This window comes from Danio rerio, chromosome 17 (assembly GCF_052040795.2).
Source record: "Danio rerio strain M-AB ecotype USA chromosome 17, GRCz13ab, whole genome shotgun sequence".
NCBI classification, from domain to species: Eukaryota; Metazoa; Chordata; class Actinopteri; order Cypriniformes; family Danionidae; genus Danio; species Danio rerio.
Genome location: NC_141037.1, coordinates 35,284,242 through 35,293,944, shown reverse-complemented (window position 1 = coordinate 35,293,944; position 9,703 = coordinate 35,284,242). Strand labels below are relative to the sequence as shown.

General features: G+C 37.1%; 1 long non-coding RNA gene across 1 annotated transcript; it reads left to right on the top strand.

Annotated features, from left to right (window-relative positions):
• Window positions 1-1,303: 1,303 nt before the first annotated feature.
• LOC147833125 (uncharacterized) lies at window positions 1,304-6,955 on the top strand. Its single transcript, XR_015513593.1, has 2 exons — window positions 1,304-6,351; window positions 6,457-6,955. It is a non-coding gene; the product is annotated as an uncharacterized LOC147833125 (long non-coding RNA).
• Window positions 6,956-9,703: the final 2,748 nt, after the last annotated feature.

Sequence of the window (9,703 nt, the reverse complement as noted above, 5' to 3'; positions counted from 1 at the left end):
GAGGTTAGTTTTAGCTTCTTTGTTCTACTTTTGTGTTCTGAAAAATATATGGCCCTGGAATTAAATCAAGATGATTTTCATTTTGGAATAATTATCTCTTTTGAAACTTTGAATAATTATCTCTTTGTTTATTTATGGACTATTTTGCTGTTAATTTTTGGGAATTTAAAATGTCTGCTGCAATGTGAATGACCTTACTTGGAAAATAAATATGGCTTAAAAAGACTTTTGTCTGTACGTGAATACTTGTCATGAAAAACATTGTTTTGAGAACAAAAACGCATTAAGCTACACTCTAAAAAACGACTCTAATGACTCAGACTCAAGCAAATGGCTGACCTCTGAACATCCCTGTACTTTGCGGCGTGCTAGAGGAAATGGCAGACATTTTGAAATCTTTTTCTTTGAAAATCCCTGCCACTTTTAGAGAGCAAAACAGCACAGAGTTTCCAAAGTAGGTCATTCTGTCTGTTGCTTTCAGAACCTGTGGAAGTTAGAATCGAAGTTAGGAAAAATCAAACCCCAGTAATGATTAGCAGCTCCCTGCCGAGATCCAAACCCAGTTTTACTGAGCGATTCATAACATGAGAGGATTTCGTCTTTTCAAGGGCAAGACTGATACTACCAGCCAATTGGTGTGGTCTCAATTACATCGGAGGAGCTGTAAACAAACTAGGTGTGCAAGATAACATGAGCTGCTGGGCAAACTATAGAAGCTGGCGCAGACCGCAGTATTAGCTGATTAAGAAAGTCATTTCCAACACCGATTTTCATTAGGATTATGAGCAGAAATCCTAATCTAGACGCTGTACAGAGCATGACGAGTTCTAAAAGGATTTTCTCTCCATTACCTTCGGCCTCCTTATCTAGGCCAGAAATTGCTGTTTACAACTGAGGGAACGCAAACACACAGACTCGCTGGGTCCATTTCCCTTATGTTTGATGTGTGCTCTGAATGAACTGAGGCTTATGTAGCTGGAATTCAGGCTTATAATTATGCTCTTATGAAGAGGGTCAAACCAATGTCAAGCCAAGAGCTGGTGTGTGTGGGTGGGTTTTTCTCTACCTTCACCTCTCTAATGAATATTTCAATAATTAGATGCTACAGATGTGTGAAAGGGGTCTAAGTGGCACGTTTTCTATGTTGGCATCAATATTAATAGCTTGCAGTTTTCCCACTTCGTGTTTAAGGTGCTGCATAGCTGAAGCGTAACCACTCTGCAAGCACAGTTTCAAAGCTGAACCCCTGAACTCTTTATTTTTGGCATGCTGAACTCGTGACGAAATGTAGTGTTGACCCAATGATGCACTCTTTATTTCAGAAGATATGAAACAAAGTAAAAGAAAAATCTTATTAGTCACCCTTTGAGCTTACACAGCTTCAGATGGCAGATGCAATGACCACACACTGTTTGTTTACTGTCGTGTAATGTGTATTGCAGATAAAACTGGAAAGTACTTTCTCCTCTGGCAAGCTCTAATCTGATTGGCTGATTTGTACGTAACTCCTTTGATTACTGTGGACTATTTTTTTTTCTTCTTCAGACTGCTTGGAAACACTGGAAATCTCCATTTCCAAGTCATTTAATATTTGCTATAGGTTAGTGACTTTTATAGGAATATTGGTTTGAAGCTTATCTTTACATAATTCATAAAATTTGCAAGACATGGATGTGGATGTTTACGCTGGTATTGATGTTTGTTAATGCAAAATATTAATGATAATGTCAATGATAACAGATGATGCTCTGAATGTACACAAACCAGGATTTTTTCCATTAGTTATCAGCTGAAGCCCGCGCTTTGCTTTTAGCATTGGAGTATATAGAAAATGCCCAACAAAAGAAATCCATCATTTTTACAGACTCTAAATCATGCCTCCAAGTTATGGAATCTTCAACTAATGATCATCCTTTGATTGATAATATTTTAACTAAAGTTCACCAACTACAAAATCAGTTTTATCACATCATTTTTGCTGGGTTCCAGGACATGTCGGACTTTTAGGCAATGAGCGAGCTGATGCAGCTGCTAAAGATGCTTTGAAGCAAGTAGTGAACAAATGCCAAATTCCTCCGTCAGAGATGAAACCTTTTATCAACGCTTACATTTTAAACAAGTGGCAAAAGGAATGGGATGCATTAGAAAACCATAAATTACATGAAATCCAACCTGAAGTTTCACACAGAATTTTAAGACATTTTAAGAATCGATTTGATCAAGTAGTTTTTACCAGATGTCGTATTGGGCATACGAGAATAACACATGGTTTTTTGCTCCAAGGTGAAAACCCTACTCAGTGTTTGTGCTGCAAAACTCCTCTTACTGTAAAACATATTTTACTGGACTGTCCTGCTTTTACTGATTCCAGAAGGACTTTTTATGAAATGAACTCTTTTAAGGACATTTTTGACAAAGTGAAACCAGAAAAGATTTTAGATTTTTTATCATGCATTAACACAAAAAAATCTTATTTAATTTATGTTTTATTTTGTTTGTTGATTTTTAAATTGTTATTGAAATTATTTTCCATTAGTTATAACATAATGTACTATTGCTGGTTGTCACTACAAATGTTTTTACTCTTATTACAATTGCCATGCGTTAAAACTTTACCATAATGAAAGTGATTTACTTGGCATGTTGTACTCTACCTGACAAAAGACTTGTTGCGCATCCAAGTTTTAGAAACAACAAATAACAACTTGACTTCTAGTTGATCATTTGGTATCAAAAGTAGCTGATATGAAAGGCAAAGGCCTCTAGATTATACTTATTTTACCTAAATAAAATATGTTCATGCCTTGATTTTATTTATTTAGGACAGTAAGGTCTGACTTTGCTCAGACAAAAGTCTTGTCACTTAACAGAAATAATGTACAGTATAGAATATAAAGTCATTGTGCAGTAGAAAAAAAATAGTAATACATAGAATAATGAATATTGTGCATGACTCCCATGAGCTTGAAGGCCTGCATTTATTCATCTCTGCAATGACTCAAATATCTTATTAATAAAGTCATCTGGAATGGTAAAGAAAGCATTCTTGCAGGACTTCCAGAGTTCATCAAGATTCTTTTGATTGATCTTCAATGCCTCCTCCATCTTACCCCAGACATGCTCTAAAATGTTCATGTCTGGTGACTGGGCTGGCCAATCCTGGAGCACCTTGACCTTCTTTGCTCTCAGGAACTTGAGGCTAAGAGCGCTATGTGTAATGTAATGGGCAGTACAAATGTCTTGATACCTCAGGCTGTAGATGTTGCCATCCACTCTGCAGATCTTTTACATGCCCCCACCCACACTTCAAAAAAAAAAAAAATTCAAGCCTTTCTCAGATGTGACCAGGGGTGCAACTGCACATTTACTGAGGGAGTATGCGGGCTCAAGTTTTGCGCCTATGCCCCTCTCAATCCAGCTTTATATGGCGCTCCTATGTTCATGGCCACCCGAGTTTGATACCCACCTTCAGGCCCAAGGTTGATCTTTCCCCTTTCTCTGCTCTATACGCGATTCTCTCTCTACTGTCCTATAGATTAAATGTGGAATCCCTCATAAAAAAACTGTTTACTTTTGCTAAAGTTGATCCTGGACCATCATAAACATTTAAAAACTGAATTCACTAATGTTGATCCTGGACCAGCGTTATTTTTAATACAGTATATCTTGTAAAAACCAATGGTGTAGTGGTTAGTGCGTTAAAATGTAGCGCTCCTATGTTCATGGAGACCCGAGTTCGACCCACCTCAAAGTCATAGGATGATCCTTCCCCTCTCTCTGCTCTATACGTCTTCCTCTGTCTTTAAATTATGAGTGAAACCCTCTAAAAATACATTGTACTTTTGCTAAAGTTGATCCTGGACCGTCATAAACTTTTAAATACAGACCTGGACCATCATTATTTTTATTGCACATCTTGTAAAAACCTGTGCTGTTGTGGGTAGTGTGTCAACACTTGGCGCTCCTATTTTCATGGCAACCCGAGTTCAATACCTACCTACAGGTCCTAGGTTGATCCTTTCCCTCTCTCTGCTCTATACTGTTCTATAAATTAAATATAATTAAAAACAGTGTACTTTTGCTAAAGTTAATCTTGAACCATCATATACATTTAAAAACCAAATTCACTAATGTTGAGGACCATCATTATTTTTAATACAGCATATCGTGTAAAACCAGTGGTGTAGTGGGTAGTGCATTAACACATAGCGTTCCTATGTTCACGGTAACCTGAGTTCGATACCCTGAGTTGATTCTTCCACTCTCTGCTCTATGTTTCTTCCCCTCTCTACTGTCTTATAAATTATATGTGAAAACCCTCTAAAAATACATTGTATTTTTGCTTAAGTTGATTCTGGGCCATCATAAACTTTTAAATACAGTGTAAATTCACTAATGTTGATCCTGGACCGTCATTATTTTTAATACAGTGTAACTTGTAAAAAGCAATAGTGTAGTGGTTAGTACATTAACACATGGTTTTACTATGTTAACAACGTCGACCTGAGTTTGATACCTCTCTCCAGGTTGTAGGTTTATAATTTCCTTCTCTCTGCTCTATATGTGTTCCTACTGACCTATAAATTAAATGTGAAACCCTCTAAAAATACATAGTACTTTTGCTGGACCATCATAAACATTTTAAATCTGTGAATTCACTAATGTTGATCCTGGACCATCATCTTTTAAATACAGTGTAAATTCACTAATGTTTATCCTGGACCATTATTATTTTTAATACAGTGTAACTTGTAAAAACCAATTGTGTAGCGGTAACTGCGTTAACACATGGCGCTCCTATGTTCACTGTGACCCGAGTTTGATACCCACCTCCCAAGCTTGATTCCTCCCCTCTCAATGCTGTATGGGTGTTCATCTCTCTACTGTCCTATAAATTAAATGCAAAAAGGCTTATAAAATACAGTGTACTTTTACTAAAGTTGATCCTGGACCATCATAAACTTTTAAAAACTGTAAATTCACTAATGTTGATCCTGGACCATCGTCAATTAAATACAGCTTAACATGTAAAAACCAATGGTGTAGTCGTTAGTGCTTATAACATAGCAATCCTATGGTCATGCCGACCTGAGTTCGATACCCACCTCCACGTCGTAGGTTGATCCTTCTGCTCTATATGTGTTCCTTTCTCTACTAACCTATAAAGTAAATGTGAAAACTCTCTAAAAACACAGTGTACTTTTGCTAATGTCAATCCTGAACCTTAAAAAACTTTTAAAAACTATAATTTCATTAAGGTTGATCCTGGACCATCATAGAAAGGTAGATTAGGACAGGAAGAGTGTGTCCTACTGGTGGTTTGTCAAGTGCATATACCTGTGTGGAGCACATTCATGCATCATACCGTTATGTGATGCTTTGAGTGTATGCTTTACTAAAAAGATAGGTCTGTGCGTGTGTCTGAGACTCAGACATTATCATAATGACTATTCTAGAGTTTAGGAGCCATAAATGAGAAGGCTCAACCTCCTTTAGTGGAATTTTTGACATTCTGTGAAACTCATCCAGATGATTCCATCACTTTATCTAAAGCTACACTTTAAAATATTAAAGCAAATATGCACATTCTGTCATTATTTAATCATCATTCAATAACAACATTTATTCTAGAAGAGTCAATACATGCAGTGTTCCAGCATGTGTGTAAACTCAACCCTCAAACACATACGAATATTCTAATAATATGCGGCTGTTGGGATTTAGCATTTATTTATCATTTGGATATAAAATAATCCCTTGACTCATGTAAAAGAAATTTACCATGATCAACAGCAGTGTGTTAGAGTTTCTCCAATAACTGCTTTATAATTTATATCTGTTATCAAAGGAACTGCTCAACATGGCAACCCAGAAATCACAGTTGGCTGTTTGTGTGAGAGAGCCTCTAAATGTGCTGCTGTTACAGCCCCAAAAACACAGTGCTATCTGCTGCTGCTCTCAGTCAGAAGCCTGATTAGGCTCGTCCCTGGAGGTCCAAAGTCATTCTTCCAGTCCACATCCAAGCCAGTCCCAGCACTCTTTACTTATGACAAAACGGCAGCTTCCATCTGGGGATGAGCATGGCACCGTAGTGCCACAAATGAGAGCGTGGCACAGACAGACAGTGCTTTCAAAGGCACAGCGCCTAATGGATGGCGACGGGGTCAGAGCGGCACCACTGCACACTCCAACGCTGCTCATTTAGACAGTAGACCATTAGAAAGGGCATTGCCGTGATGCCTCCGAAAAGTATTCGGCTGGAAAGAGAGAGGAAGAGACTTGAGCCATTCTTCACAGACTTAGAGCAAGACCGCTTTACCCTTGAGGACCCTGATGTACGATGGGGCCTTGGTAAGTAGCCCACAGTGCAGAACTGCAGAGCTTTGCCAGAATCACCTTGCAATGTATCTTTTTAATTGGCTAAATTGTGTCTTTTCTGTTTGCGTTCTGTTGCAGGCAGAGAGGAAGAGGGTCGAAGGGGCATGACTCTTAAGTTTTCTTGGAGATCTGAGCGAGCGGAGAGATGCATCGGACTAATTAATGAAGCGAGGTGTGTTTGGTACACAGGGTTGACGCATCGCTTTCATCTACTTTCAAAGGTGTAAGAGCACAAAAGCCATCTAACCGTCAATGCCAGATATAGTGACAAGCAAAAAATGAAGAGTTTACCGCAGGCGGGGGGTTTTGAACTTCTCATAAAACATGGAATACGGGTGCCTCTGCAGCTCAGGGACATAATACTGATAAGAAAGGACCTGAGGATGGGGAAATGTTTATGAGTTCATCAAATACAGAGGCTGGGAACTTGATTTATTGGGAGCTGCTGGCTCAGTATTTCACTCAAAATCTCTTCTGAATATATCAGCATGTTCCGATGTTGTCAACTTTGGTTTGGGGATCCCCAGAGCTAAAAGAGGGTGCAGGAGGTGCTTAAAAAGTTGGGAGAAAGAAGAAATAATTACTTTTTAAGTTGGTGAAATGTAATATTTACTTTCTATGGAACTAATATTTGACTTCTGGGAAGTCAATAAAAAAGTTTAAGTAATTTTAATAAACTACCATTCAAAGGTTTGAGGTCAGTAATTGCATGCATGTACTGTATGTATTTATCTATTTAAATGTAAGAAATAAATACATTTTACCAAGTATGTGTTAAATTCATTAAAGGGCACCTATGGTGAAAAATCTACTTTTCAAGCTATTTGGACAAACATATGTGTATCTATAGAGTATAGACCATCATATTGGGGTGATATAAACACACCCAGTCCTTTTTTATCAATTTAACAACATAAAAACGGTGGACCAGAGCGGTTTTCTGACCGACCGCAACTTTATGTAGGAGTGCGGTCCCCCCGCCCACCGAATTGATTGACAGCTGCGCGCATTAACATGTTCCGGTAGTCATGTGTATATGTCAACAAGACCAGCCAGACATACGCAAAGCAACCGGGAATTAAAGGTCTGTTCTGTTCCCTAGGATCAGCAATCATCATCAAATGTGATTAAGAGTAAGTTTTACATGTTTAAAGTGTTTTAAAACGTGTGCACGTGTGTAATTAATTACAGCGATTTACTTCAGCTTTGCTTCATCAGCACAGCCGCGTGTCAGAACAATTATAAAAGAAGACGCTTCAGTGGTTTGTGGAAGTTAAATCAGGTTTATTTTGTACATTAGCATAACAGATATCCACGCAGCAGTGGAGGTTAGCCTGTATCCTGTCATATTTGAGTGCAAAAACAGTGCTAAGCTAAGCACGCTCTGTTTGTCTGCCTGCCTGCCTGTGTGTGTGTGTGTGTCAGCTGTGGTGTGCTTGTGCGCGCGTGAACTTTGTAACGATATTGTGTGTGACTCATCAATGCAACTTCACAATACTGATTAGTAAAGATTAGTTCTTACTGTAGTATTTCTCACAAACGCTACGTGAGACCTTCTTCCTTTAGGTCAGTCTGTTGTCTGACGCAGCCGAGGGAGGAGATTAAAGCACGTGGGAAGGCATGTAGAAGTAGGCGGGCAGAACTCGCCTTAAAGGCGCAGTACGACAAAACCACCCCCTGCTGGAAATGTGTATAAAACAGCATCTTGTAAAAGGTATAATGAAAAATCATATGGGTGTTTTGAGCTGAAACTTTATATACACACTCTAGAGACGCAAAAGACTTATATTAAATCTGAAAAAAGGGGTAACCTAGGTGCCCTTTAAAGTGACCATAATGGTTTTTGTCACCAATAATTATAGATTGATTGATTGATTGATTAATTGAATTAATTGCTTTTGTATACATTAAATAACTGTGAGCATACTAGGAAAATAGTTTTTATCACTGAAAGAAAAAAAATATATATCTTCTATCAATATGTTTAAAAATATAAATTCATCATAATTATCTTATAATTGATGTAAATAAAAACATTTTTAACAATAACTTTTACTGCGTCTGTTATCAAGTACAAATAGCCCTGGTGAGGATAAAATGCTTTATTATAAAATAAATGAATAATATATGTTTTAGAATACATGTAATATGTTTAACAATATATGCTTTGCTGTATTTTTGTCAAATTAAATTAACATGAGAAAGCAAAAGGAATTAAGAAAGAAAGAAAGAAAGAAAGAAAGACTAATCCCAAGCTATTAAATAGCAGTAAAAGGAAATATTTTTCTGAATTCATTGAATACTTTGGCAATGCAAAGTACACCCTTAATTTTCAAATTTTAGATAATTATTTTTTTATTTTATTTTTTTATACTGTATTCTTTAATAATGAAAAGGATGTAACCATGACACAATTGCCAAATCACACAGAAAGTATATTCAGGGGTTCTTGTTATCTTAAAGTTTGAAACCTCCTGGTCTAATGCATGGTATGACCCACATAACCTCACAAGTGTGGCTGAATTTGAGACTTCAAACCCCTCAAGGACCGAAAGGCGTGAGGTGTGTTACTAAAGCACTGACCCAAAAAGTGTTGAGAAGGAACATGTTCTGTAGTCTAAAAGAACTGGAAAGCGAAAGAACTGGTTATCAGGTCTACTGGGAGACTTTCATGTGTCTGGTTCAACAACTATTCGACACATGTCTGTATGTCTGTGCAGCAGATTTATGGTGATGAAAGAAGCTATCCTTTATTGATCCCAGGGGAGATGTTTCCTCACAGGTGCCTCTTTATAAAGGTCAGTATTGTCACCATTAATCTATTTCTGACCAACAAACTTTAAAGAGGACTGCAAAATCAGTAATGGGTTGGAAAATGTCACATTTTGGGTTTTAGTGTGAAGTTGTATTTGCAGAGGCTGTGGATTAAAGGTAATAATGCTGTAAATCATGTTCAGTTTATCGTAGACGAATAATTTCACTGATAGGAATAGTTCACCCAAAAATGAAAATTTATTCTTTATTCACTCACAATTGGAATTGATTCCAAACCTTTATGAGTTTCTTTTTTTTTTTGTTGTTGTTGTTACATAAACACAAAACAACATATTTTAAAGTATGTTTGAAAGTGGTAACCGTTGACTTCCATAATATAATTAACAAATAGTGTCAATGATTACTGTCTTTCAACATTTTTCAAATTACTCAAAATTCCTAATTTACTCATCCTTCACTTTGTCAGAAAACTGAGTTTCTTTTTCTTTTTGAAGTTAAAGTAAGTTAATTTTAAAAAAATTTGGAAGCCAGTAACCATTAACTTTAATGC